This window comes from Armigeres subalbatus, chromosome 2 (assembly GCF_024139115.2).
Source record: "Armigeres subalbatus isolate Guangzhou_Male chromosome 2, GZ_Asu_2, whole genome shotgun sequence".
Lineage (NCBI taxonomy): Eukaryota > Metazoa > Arthropoda > Insecta > Diptera > Culicidae > Armigeres > Armigeres subalbatus.
In genome coordinates this window covers 367,662,722-367,675,208 of record NC_085140.1, presented here as the reverse complement: position 1 = coordinate 367,675,208, position 12,487 = coordinate 367,662,722, and the positions used below count along the sequence as shown (strand labels likewise).

The window sequence follows — 12,487 nt, the reverse complement described above, 5'->3', positions numbered from 1 at the left end:
TTTCTTGTGTTTGTTTTCTTCTGCTTGCAGCACCGCGCGCGCTTGGCTTCAAAACCCACCAATTTGGCTTTTTTCGCTCGAGTCTTTCGCTCTCTCTCCCGCTCGCGACTTCTTCAGCCACGGAACTGTATGCGCGCGCGTGCGTTACCCAACACACTCTCTTCAGCAGCGCAGCGGAGGCTCTCTTGTTCGACCACATCCAAAGACCCCTCGCTTGGAAAAGGGGGGCCTCTAGAGTTGCCGCGCCCGCTCCGACCCCCGTGCTGACGACTGGCTGAGGGGTCTGATTACCTGCGTTGTTTTATGTTTTATCGTTCAGTTTGTGTCGAGTTCCCCTACGGTGATGTGCTAAGAAGTCCGAATCATACAAGCGTTTAGCAAGCGTTTTTGCCTACGATCGCGGAACCTCCGGAGTTTATCGAGTAAGGATCGGGAACGGTTTCTGGTTCTTGGTGGGAATTTGTTGGTGAACGGGATGTTTTGGTGGATCGTGGGAAAAAAGCTACAAGGGTTCAGGGTTTGAATTATTTTTGTTTGGTGAACAAATGTCCTGCGGATCGAGGACTTGGTGACTGGGAAAACTTATTTGATTCAATCGCAGTAGAAACATAAATTACTGATCAGCACAAGTGAAATTTGTTAGAAATATTGCTAAGTGCAAAAGGACTGTGAAAATTGGATCGATGTTGGAGTGACTAACATGAATGAAAATCGTTGAATGGATTGAAATACTCTTTTGCTTCAGAACTGTTGGACGTGTTGTTCATCGATATAATTCGAGAAGAGTTTTTATGTTTTCAAGATAAGAAAATCACCAGTGCTGTGTAATAATACTATGTCGAAACAAGTGAAGGACGAAGCCACTACTTAGGATGACATGAAGGAAGCGTAGTCTACCCGAGGAGTTTCTTGAAACCGTGAGTGATTGAATAATTTATGATAAGCCGATTGCATGAAATGTATACAAAGTGATGAGCTGAAAAATGCAAACGCTTAGTCGTTTGAAACGGTTTCTTGGATTGATCGTTATGGAATAGAGCAAAAACGATTAAGTCCTCAGCAATTGAATCTGCTTCTCAGGATATCGTCCGAAGGATCATCGACCAGTGTTGGGAAGAGCTCAAAATCTCAGAACTAATCAATCGTGAGTTGGAAAACGTCGGATTCATCTCCCAAAAAAATGTGCACGATTCGTTCGAATCATGATTTATATTTGTGTTCTCCGTTGTTAAAAAAGTGAAATGAAGTACTTCGTCTAGAAATATTCTGGAATGTGCCAATAATAAATTGCGCTTTGATTCACAATTTTTGTAGAGATTCATTGGGAAATAAGTGAAATGATGCGATTTTGCATAGAAAACTTCGAGGACTCGATTATTGAAATTTGAGAATGATTGTACCAACACCATAGACACAATCGAAAATCTTGATGCGTGTCTACGAACCAGAAGAAATTTATTCTAAGCTGAGTTCATCATAGCCCTTCGGGGTTAACCCTTTGCGAGAATTTTCGTGCCTAGTGTTTTATACAGTGAGGATCCAGAAATTCACTATGGGGAGAGTTCTTCAAAAATTTCAAAAAGCGTGGAATACTATGTTTGGTTCTTAATATATAGTCATTTTATGAACTGTATATTAGATGAAGACTAAATGAAGACGAGCTCTGTGGTGCAGTGGATACCGTTTTCGCCTTATTGGCAGAAGGTCGTAGGTTCAACCACAGCTATGGCAGGTCGTAGACTTTTCTGCATCTCACTCAAATCGGTGTCCAATCAACCATCCTTCCCTTCCTCATAAGAGATGGGGGATAGTGATTATGTAGTCCCAATTCGATATATGTTACGTTACGGTTGGAACTGATGCTACTCTTATAGCATAGTCAAGACTCGTTCCACCTACGAATTTGTACAGCTTAATACTTATGTACATTAGATGAAGTTTTAATGTCCCAAATTTAAATAATAAAACATATTCAACAAGACATATCTAGACCAACATTTGAAAAGGGCGTAACAGCCAAAAATTATTCCTTCTGATTCTTCGTCTGCGTATATAGCTATATATGTGGACAAAGAATCATAAGGAATAAATTTTGTCTGTTACGCCCTTTTCAAATGTTAGTCTAGATATAAGAAGTTAGGTCGATCGAGTACTCACTGAAAATAGTTAGCTTTTACAGTATTTCAATCTCAATTCGATTTTTTAATTCAACTGGGATTGGCAGCTACGTGATTTGAAGTAAATATAGGGTCTAATTAACAAATTCGGAATCCCCATGATTCTTAATTTAATGACGACACTGACCAGTGGTTATGGCCAGTAACTACGAAAGAAAAGGATTGGTAGAGCGAGTATTGTACTGCCGCTAACCGCAAGTCGAGCTTATCTTGAAAAACGTGCAAATGAGAAAACTGCTTGCAAAGTTTTTGTAATTTTTCTCTTCAAAAATTGTGTTATAAGAAATTTTGATCAGCTCTAAACGTAACGCACCAAAGATTGTTTGAATATTTAATGAATCACAGTGGCTACAAAGTGAAAAACTCACTTGCCGTGTTGGAAATCGCAATGTGACTGACTTGCGATTACTTTTCATCTCAATGAGAAAAGTAACCGCAAGTCAGTCACATTCCGTCGAGCAAAACTCAAATTTGTAAAAAATATAATGCTCTAATAACAAACATGGTGAAGCATGCAAACTAAACATTTTGAAACACTTAGATGCTTTGAAAGCTCACATCACAGATTTTCGTGATATCGTGATGGTAGTCCTAGGCATAATATAAAATCGGTAATGTAGTTTCGATATCAAAACTCAACAAGTATTTCTAGATAAGAAAATTATTTTGAGCTTTTTAGTGGAATGTTTTCACCTGTCATAAGACGAGTTTATACAATCCCATTGAATTCCACCACTTAATTGTATCTTGACAGATACGTATTTCGACCTCAAAAGTAAGGCTGTCTTCAGTGTCTCGTACTTGACTCGACTTAGTCTTAGATTGTATAAACTCGTCTTATGACAGGTGAAGTATTTCTTTCCGCAACATTATGCAAGTATTTCATTTCCCGCTTGAAGGAAAACATATATGCTACACACCTTTGAACAAAAACTTTTCCAGTTTTACTACTAACAAATTTATTAAAATTAATTATTTCAAAATTAAATTAAGGATAAACTGATAATCGTGAAGGTATCCGGAATTTTAAAGAAAGTATTCTTTTCCAAAAAGTCTTCTGACAGTTCAGAAGGATTTTTTATCCAAGAAAATTTCTAAGTATTTTTAATCCAAGAATGTGGCTTAGGCTTTCCAAGAAATTAAATGTGTAAAATCATTTAGTAATCTGCGTTCGATCATTTAGTAGTTTGTCAATAACTCATTACAGAGGCTTAATTTCAGAATCTGTTATAAGGTGGTCTTCTAGCGCCAAGTTTTATCTACAACTCTGCCTAACAGTTCGTTGTTTAAATTTCACTATTTACAGAGCTACAGCGTTAGTAACAGTAACTTATACTAAATGATTGGAAATTTTGTTATCATTTGGTATAAGTACAGCAATTAGTACTTTAACTACTTCAATAGTGGAATTCGAACATCGACTTGTTAGGCAGAGTTGAAGAAAAACCATTACACTAGAAGTCCACCATACAACACATTATGAAATTAAGCCTTTGTAACAAGTTATAGACAAACTACTAAATGATCGAACGAACACAGATTACTGATTACTAAATGATCCAAAACATCCTTATTTGATGGTTTTATGGTTTTCCGTAAGGTTATTAAACATTTCCAGGAAGTACGCAATGGTTTCTTTTTAAAATATTTCTGGGTTCTCGAAAGAATGTTTGAAATTCTATATGACTTTCTGTAGAAGATAAAGATTGTTGAAATCTGCTAGTATGATTAATATCAAGTTTATAAAAAGTCTTAGTTATAAATTCTACCAAGTTTAGATAAATTGTTAGAGGTCCATTGTAAAACTATAATCATCCCTAATTTCCTAATTCCATCCCTAATTGTCCGAAATAAGACATTGAACCTTAGAGCATTCTTGAACGATCATAAGATTTCTAAGTAATTTGCAATTCGATCCATATACATTTCTGAGGATTTCTGAAAGTTAATGATCATTTCTTGAAATTAGTGGCTTTGAATTTCTGTGGTTCATGATAATAGCTTGCAGGATGTAATTCATAGAATATAAATAGAATAAGTAGAATTAATTTTTAAGTTCAAACTGTACGATTGTTTTATTGAAGACGGTGTTAATAAATAAATAAAAATCAAGTTTCAACACGTTATATTGTGAAAAAAAGTGAAACGATGGATAGCGTACTTAGTGCAACGTATATTCCACTATCCATCAATCTTCATTCATCTTCAAATTCAACCTAACTTCCAACCACAACATAAACTTAAATGTGTACACAATTTTCTTCCGCATTTTTCTTTCGAAATGATTTGTTTTTGTATTTGAGAGGTGTTCTGAGCACATGTATTGAACAAATATGAACAGTTTGTATGACATTTTACGAAGGGAGTATACTTTTACTCGATGTGACTAACTTACGGTTACTTTGCCATATGGGACAATTTGATTTGGTATTGTATTCCACTTTTCTAGAACAAACTTCTCGCGTGGAATAGCATAACGCATAGTACATGTGAAAATAAAGTGATACATGATAATTACTCAAAATTGCCAAAAATTCAGATGTGCTCGACTTGCGGTTAGCGGCAGTGTACTTATCAGGGACCAGAATCATCTCTGCATCCCAACGATTGATTTCGTGTCGGGGAATTGATAGCTACCCGATCAGGAATGCATAACAAAATCATAACTCAAGTCTATCAATTGTTGTTATTTAAAACAACGTGTGTTATAATTTTTGTCTTCGGCCAATTTTATTTCATATCAAAATTATACTGCCGCTAACCGCAAGTCAGACTTATCTGTACATGGCACCCATATCCAGATAAGTCTGACTTGCGGTTAGCGGCAGTATAACAACATAACAATGCCTAGGTAGTATTTGAATTTTGAGAATGAACTCGAATTTAAATTTAGTTTTGAATTTGGAAATTTATGGATTTTTGTTTGATATATGGTTTTAAAATTTTTTAAATTTTGTTTGAATTCGAGTATCATTTTGGGACTGATTGAATTCTGGCTTAAAAATTTCAATTTGAAATTGAATTTGGACTTGATTCTGTTTATAAAAATGGATTGAAAATTAAATTCAACTTTTGGGAAAGGACTCGAATTATGGATACGGGTTTGATATTTTAGTCGAATTTTGATTTGAATTCGCGTATCAATTTGTTACCGACACTGGCTTTGAATTCGTAATTAAGTTTGGATTGAACTCTAAATTGACATCAATTACAAATTCATTTGGATTTAAATCAGTTTTAGTTTAAATTTTCTTGATTGATGACTTGTGAGGGAATCAGATTTTTACTTTGACTGATATCCCATCGTTATTAGCTGGTTATGGAAAACTTCTCGCAAGAACAGCTGTTGTACAATGGGTAATACGTCCATGTACTTAATGGAACAGTGTGGGTTCAAGTCCCACCGGCAGCCGAATCTTTTTCCACAATCTCTATATATATCTTCTATATAATAAAAATGAAATGGTCAGTGTTCGTATTCGCATAACTCGAAAACGGCTGAATGGATTTTCTTCATTCCTTCGGCAAATATGTTCGTTATCGTTTCCGACGCGTTTCACGAGTAAGGTTGAGTAAATCGTGATAAGCTAAAATTAAGATCCGTATGGATTTTACACTTGGTAACTTCACAACGCATATTTTTGCATACTATGCAGGACAGCGTCTGCCGGATCGACTAGTCTTATCTTCTTATATATAAAAATGAAATGGTCTGTGTTCGTATCCGCATAACTCGAAAACGGCTGGATGGATTTTTTTCATTTCTTCAGCAGAAACATTCGTTATAGTTTCCGACGGGTTTATATGATACTTCCTAATGCGAAAATTACGAGTAAAGTTGAGCAAATCGTGAAAAACTAAAATTGTGATTTCTATGCGAACTTTGCATGGGCAGTTCGGAACGCACATTCTCGCCTACTATGCAGGACAACGTCTGCAGGGTCGACTAGTATTTCATAAAAACATCTTAAAATGGCAAACTTAACTATGTGTATCAAAATTAATCACCTTTCCAAAAAAAGAAGTTTTAATTTGGTTTAGGGTTTTAGTACTGACCCTTCTTGGCGAGTCCTGGTACTACGGTACTGAACCCTCAGTACCGGGAGTACCTGGAAAATACCGGTACTGGGCGATTTTTTCGAAAATCATTTAAATAAATAAAAAGTCAGGTAACTATTGGTAACTTTTCAAACTTTATTCATTGCTTTGTATGTATTCAACACTTGTCTTGGGGCTTGTCCTTATCCTTGAAATGGGATTTCAGAACGCACAGCATATTCAATGTTTCGTCAGACGTACAGGATCGCATTTTAGTAGCGAAGCTTCCAGAAACAGAGAACGCTCTTTCTGGGTCTACAGAAGTAGGGCGAACTTTTGCTTGTGAATCATGAAGCATCGACAAGTATTTTCCTTTCAACTTTTCTGAGTCGTTGTCTTGTCTTTACATCTTTACGAATCCTGGTGCAGTAATCGAACTTACAGGAACACTCTTGCCTCAAGCGGGGACGATTTGGAAAAATACTGATGAAGTGTGACGATTTTTTTGGGATGTGACGATGTCGTTGCGGTTTGATTGTCTTGAGGTACGTCATCGGACGCCTGACGTTTGTCCAAATTGATTGTCGCTGTCGAAACATCTTTTGCTGGCAAGGATAGGGCACTAAATGTCAACGAAGGAAAAATCAGTACGTTTTGACAGATAGGTACCCAACATGTTTGGGAATGATAACAAAGGGAACCGCAGTGACAATCGTCCTCTATATTTTATTACCTCTATTGTCAGGTGTTGGAAATTTTAGTAAAAAAAAATATCTTTCTTACTAGCTGCTGCATTCAAATAATGTGGTTTTAACCACCGGAAGTTTTACCCAAAGTTTTTGCTTTGTACCGAAAATATCGGTACTTTCATTAATCCAGTACCGGTATTTCGGTACCGAAAATTGGTCGGTACTCCCGGGAATTCCGGTACCGGTATTCCCGGTACTAAAACCCTAATTTGGTTTGAAATTCACTTTTGAGAAATGCATTAAAGTTTGGGTTGTGGATTTGACATTTAAATTGAATTTTGATTTGGGTTCGTTTGTTCGATTTGTTACTGAATTTGATTTTGATTTTGGATTTCAAATTTGAACGGAAATTGGATTTTAACTGAGAATTGAACTCAGATTTCAATTTGTGATTCAATTTGGATTTGAATCTGTTCTTAAATTTGGATTTGAAATTGGGATATGGATTTGAATTTGGGACAGAGATGTGACATTTCAGTCGAAATTTGTTTTGACCTCGAGATTCAGCTTGGATGGATTTGAATTCGGGTTTCAATTTTTAACTATTTTTGAATTTGGATTCAAATTTGGGATATTGACTTGACATTTTAGTCGAAATACGAGTTTCAATTTCTGACTGAATTTGGATTTAAATTCGGATGTTAATATTTTTAATCAATTGGATTTGAATTCAGATTTAAATTTGCTTTATTTCATATTTGGATTTGAATCTGAATCTGGATCTGAAAATCTGGGTTTTAGTTTGGATTAGATTTGGATTTGAAACATTGAATAGACATTATAGTTTGATTTGAATTCGAATTAAATTCTGTGACTGAACTTCGTATTTTAATTTTGGACAGAAATCGAGATTTTAATCAGTTTTCAATTCGAAAGAATTTAGATTAACATTCAGGTTTTAATTTAGATTTGAATCTATTTTTCGATTTTATCGTTTGTGGTGTGGTTGTGGACATAATTTGTATTTTAAATGGGAATATATTTGGGAATGATTTAGAATTTCAATCTTTATTTATTAAGATTTGTACTCGAGATTAAATTTAGATTTTTATTCAGAATAATTCAAATTTATTATTGCCATTGAATTCGTATTTGAATCTGTTTTTAAATATAAGTTTGCAATACTAAGATATAGACTTCCCTAAAAATATAAATTTACCATAAAATAAATTAGGGAATTGTAAATAAAAAAATTGGGGTATAAACAACAAATAAATTATAAATTATTACAAAAATGCAAAGTTTCCATAAACAATTAGGAATTTTCCACAAAACAAAAATAAATTAGCACTACTTTTAAAAACAAAATTGCAATAATAAAAGAAGAATTGTTCCAAGAAAATACAAAATTTCCAGAAATAAATAGCAATGAACAATTACAAAATTTACTACAAAACATTTTTTTTCAAAAAGATTAAAAACTGTCCACGAAAAAATTTATAAAGTAGAATAAAAAATATGAAAATGTTCATAAAGAAATAGAAAAAAGCAAAATGGAAAATTATATCAATTTTATTGCTTTACTGTATTTTTTATTCAAATTTTCTTATTGATTATTTTGTGGAAAATTTTGATTTTTATGGAAAAAATATTTATGGAATATTTGTGGAATGTTTTGTGATTGTTTTGCCTAATGTTAATTAATTTATGAACATTACTAGCTTTATGTACCCGGCCTTGCTCGGAATTGCCAGTTTGGTTCGCAGTTTTTTCACAATCGTAAAATGATAAAACCAATTGGTTAACAGGGTGATTGTGTTGACTTATTGATACTTCATCATTTGATTAAAAGAAGGCTTTTGGAAACATTGACTGATTTCGAAGAAGGGATCGTGGGTTTGAATAGCCTTATTCCTGGCAAACGTTTATTTCTTAAGATGGAAAAACATCCACCGATGCCTTAATCCGGACAAACGCATATTTTTAAAGAAGGGATCACACCCACCTTTGCCTTATTCCGGGCAAATCAAATGCCTACTCTTAAAGAAGCAATCACATCCACCATCCAGAAGAAAAACATTAATTATTGCTTTTCACTGGGCAAACCATGATTCCGATTAAGGGTTACAATTATCGTTGCTTTTTACCCAGCAAATGCATGATTCCTATGAAAGATTTTTCTGATGCTGTTCATAAATATCCCAAATGCCCTTCACGTCGAATGACCTTAGGCCAAATAGTGTTATGTTAACGGCCTACTTCACTCAGAAATATGTCATTTTCAGGGAAATGTCATGTTCTGGGATATGTGTATCGGGAAGTATCATTTTCGGGAAAAATCATTTTCGTTAAAGTCATTTTTTGAAATGTTATTACCGGGAAAATGTTATTGTCAAGGATTCGTTTTTTAGGAACTCGGGCAATTTTTTTTGGAGCATTGTACAATGTCAAAGAACCTCGGATGAACTAAATAAGCGGAATTTTAATTTAAGTCGTTTTCTAAACAATACCCAACCCCAATAACCTCCCGCATTCCAAAAGTCCCTCCCAGCCTCTCTATAATAGTTTCCTTTGGGTAGAGAATACGTGTTTACAAATTTGGTTTGAATTGATCCATGCGATGAAAAGGTATACTAAACTGTTCGTTTAATAAATATACCCTCTGTCTCATTTAGCTATGACACTCCTACCCAGTCTGATATAGTCTTCCTTAGACAGAAAATATGGGTTCCAAATTTGGTATACATTGGTAAACGGGTTCAGAAGTTATGCCGATATCTAAATGATCGATATCTAAACAATACTCCCCTCTCACACCCTCCCCCTTTTCCAGCATCTCTAACCCTTCTATCGTCGTCTCCATGAGATAAAGTATGTATGTTCCAAATTTGGTTGAAATCGGCCAAGGGGTTCAGAAGTTGCTCTGAGTTGATCGATTACTAATAAATACCCCTCCCGCACACCCTCCCCCTTTTGAAAAAAGCATCCCTAATCCTTCTATCGTCATCTCCTTAAGATAAGGAATGTGTGTTCCAAATTTGGTTGAAATCGGCCAAGGGGCTCAGAAGTTACACTAAGTTGATCGATTACTAAGAAATACACCTCCCCCTACACCCTCCCCCTTTTGCAAAAAAGCATCCCAAATCATTTCTTCGTCGTCTCCGTAAGATAAGGGATGTGTGTTCAAAATTTGATTGAAATCGGCCAAGGGGTTCAGAAGTTGCACTGAGTTGATCGATAAATAAGAAATACCCCTCCCCCCACACCCTCCCCCTATTTCAAATAGCATGCTTAAACCCCCTATCGTCGTCTCCTCAAGATAAGGAATGTGTGTTCCAAATTTGGTTGAAATCGGCCAAGGGGTTCAGAAGTTGCACTGAGTTGATCGATAACTAAGCAATTCCCCTCCCTCCACACCCTCCCCCTTCACAAAGAGCATGCTTAACCCCCCTATCGTCGTCTCCTTAAGATAAAGAATGTGTGTTCCAAATTTGGTTGAAATCTATCAATGGGTTCAGAAGTTATGCTGGAACATACATACAAACATACATACAAACATACAAACATTGAGTTTTATATATATGGATTTTTTTTCGTGGAACATTTTGATTTCTTTATGGAAAAATCTTCTTTGCAATTATAAAAAAACTGCTTTTAAAAATACTAATTTTTATTTGTTTTGTAGAAAACTCCTAATTATTTATGGAAATTTTGCGTTGTTTGTGAAAAACTTTGATATTTATTTATTTTTCATACCCTGATTTCATTATTGGCAATTTCCATTTTTTAATGGAAAATTCCTAATTCTTCATGGAAATTTTATTTTGCTACCATTTGAAATAGGATTTGAATTTAGATTTCAATTTGGGTTGTGGATTTCATTCAGATTAAAATTAAGAACTGTATGTGGATTCGAAATCGGATTTTTATTTTGAATTGAAAATGGATTTGAATAAAGGTTTTAGTTTTGATGTGAATTTGATTTTGAATGTGGGATTGAATTTGGGTTTAATTTTATTGGGATTGGAATTTACTTTTCAATTTATATTTGATTTTGGATCTGTAAATGAGAATGAATTCGGGTTCGAACAATGCAGTGAACTTGAATTTTAAATTGGGTTATTATTTAAATATGGATTTGTTATATTATTTGAAACTTGTTTGGTGTATTAGTTCTTATTAGGAAAGAAGGGTCGTTGTACTGAAAATAATTCGACCGAAAGTCGTTTGCTTGAACGTCACTTGGCCGATTTCCATTTGGCCGATTTCCATTTGGCCGAATTGGACGCGCTTGGCTGTAACAGTTTTAAGTCCGAAAACGGTTTGGCCGAAAGCGACATACAGCAAAAAGGGACATACGGTCAAGGTGGCCATTTGGCTGAACAAATCATTCGGCCGAAAATGCGGCTTGGCCTGAATGGTCGTTCAGCAGAAAGGTGCATTTGATCGACCGTAATTGAAGTTTGCTGAACCGGTTATATGGTCAAAAATGTCGACCAATAGAAAATATGAAAAGTGTAGAGTGATTTATGATAATTGAAACGAATCTTAAGTGAGAAGTGCTAGTGAGAAATGATGAGTGAGAAGTGAACAAGGAGGAATTAGAAGCTAGAAATGTGAGACGTCTCATTCGTCATTGCTTCTCACTGTGGAAAGTGAGAAGTGCGAGGTAGGAAATGTGAGTGATCAATGACAGTGAGACGTCTCGCTTCTCGTCCCTAACTTATTCTTTTCCCACTTCTCACTTCGCACTTCTAATTTTGAACTTTTCTCAGTGAGAAATGAGAAATGAGGTGTGAGAGGTAAGAAATGAGATGCCTTATTTCTCACTCCTCCTTAGTTGCTTTTCACATCGCACTTCTTATTTCTCACTTCTCATTTCTCAATTATCATTAGTTCCTTCACACTTTTCACATTTACGATTGTACGATTGCCAAATGACCAATTCAGCCGATCGACTTTTCTGCCGTATAACCCATTTGGCCAAATGACATTTTCGGTCAGATGACCCTTTCATCCAAATGACCACATTACCTATTCGGCGAGTTTTTGGCAGCCTAATGATTTGTTCGGCCAAATGACATTTTCGGATAATTTTCAGGCAAATGGCTGTCGTCCAACTGACTTTCGGCCCAATAGCCTTTCTTCATAATTTGCGGCTGAATTTGCACATGAACTAGAGGCTCAGACTCTCAGACTTGATATCAAATTCGATGTAAAAAGCACAAACTGGAATTCAATTCGTGTTTTAATTGTAGATTCAATTTGGCACAGGAAGTGAACATAAATTTAGAATTGAGTTTGGATTGACATTCCGATTAGACATGGGGATTGAATTTTGATTTTAAATTGAATTTGGCACCGGGTTTGTATCCGGGACTGAGTTTGAATTTAGACTTGAGCTCGGATATGAATTAGGGATAATTTATGATTTAACCTTCAAATGCGCAATGTTGTTTTGAAACAACAAACCGAAAATACGTTTAATGTTAATAATTCCAATGGTTATTTACGTAAAATCTGGAGTTAGAAAGTGTTCTATTGTAGATTCAGTGTCCAATTGCAGACTTTTAGGTCCGAGGC

General features: G+C 35.3%; 1 protein-coding gene across 8 annotated transcripts in view; it reads left to right on the top strand.

The window, feature by feature from the left end:
• Nucleotides 1-279: 279 nt before the first annotated feature.
• LOC134213035 (serine proteinase stubble) overlaps nt 280-12,487 on the top strand; it is a 205,805-nt gene continuing 193,597 nt past the window's right edge. For 7 of the 8 annotated variants that reach the window (XM_062691520.1, XM_062691519.1, XM_062691522.1 and 4 more), the window contains exon 1: nt 280-422. The gene's annotated coding sequence lies outside the window, so the exon portion shown is untranslated. Of the gene's footprint in view, nt 423-763; nt 918-12,487 lie in introns of those variants that run through there. The other variant, XM_062691523.1, reaches the window with a different exon arrangement.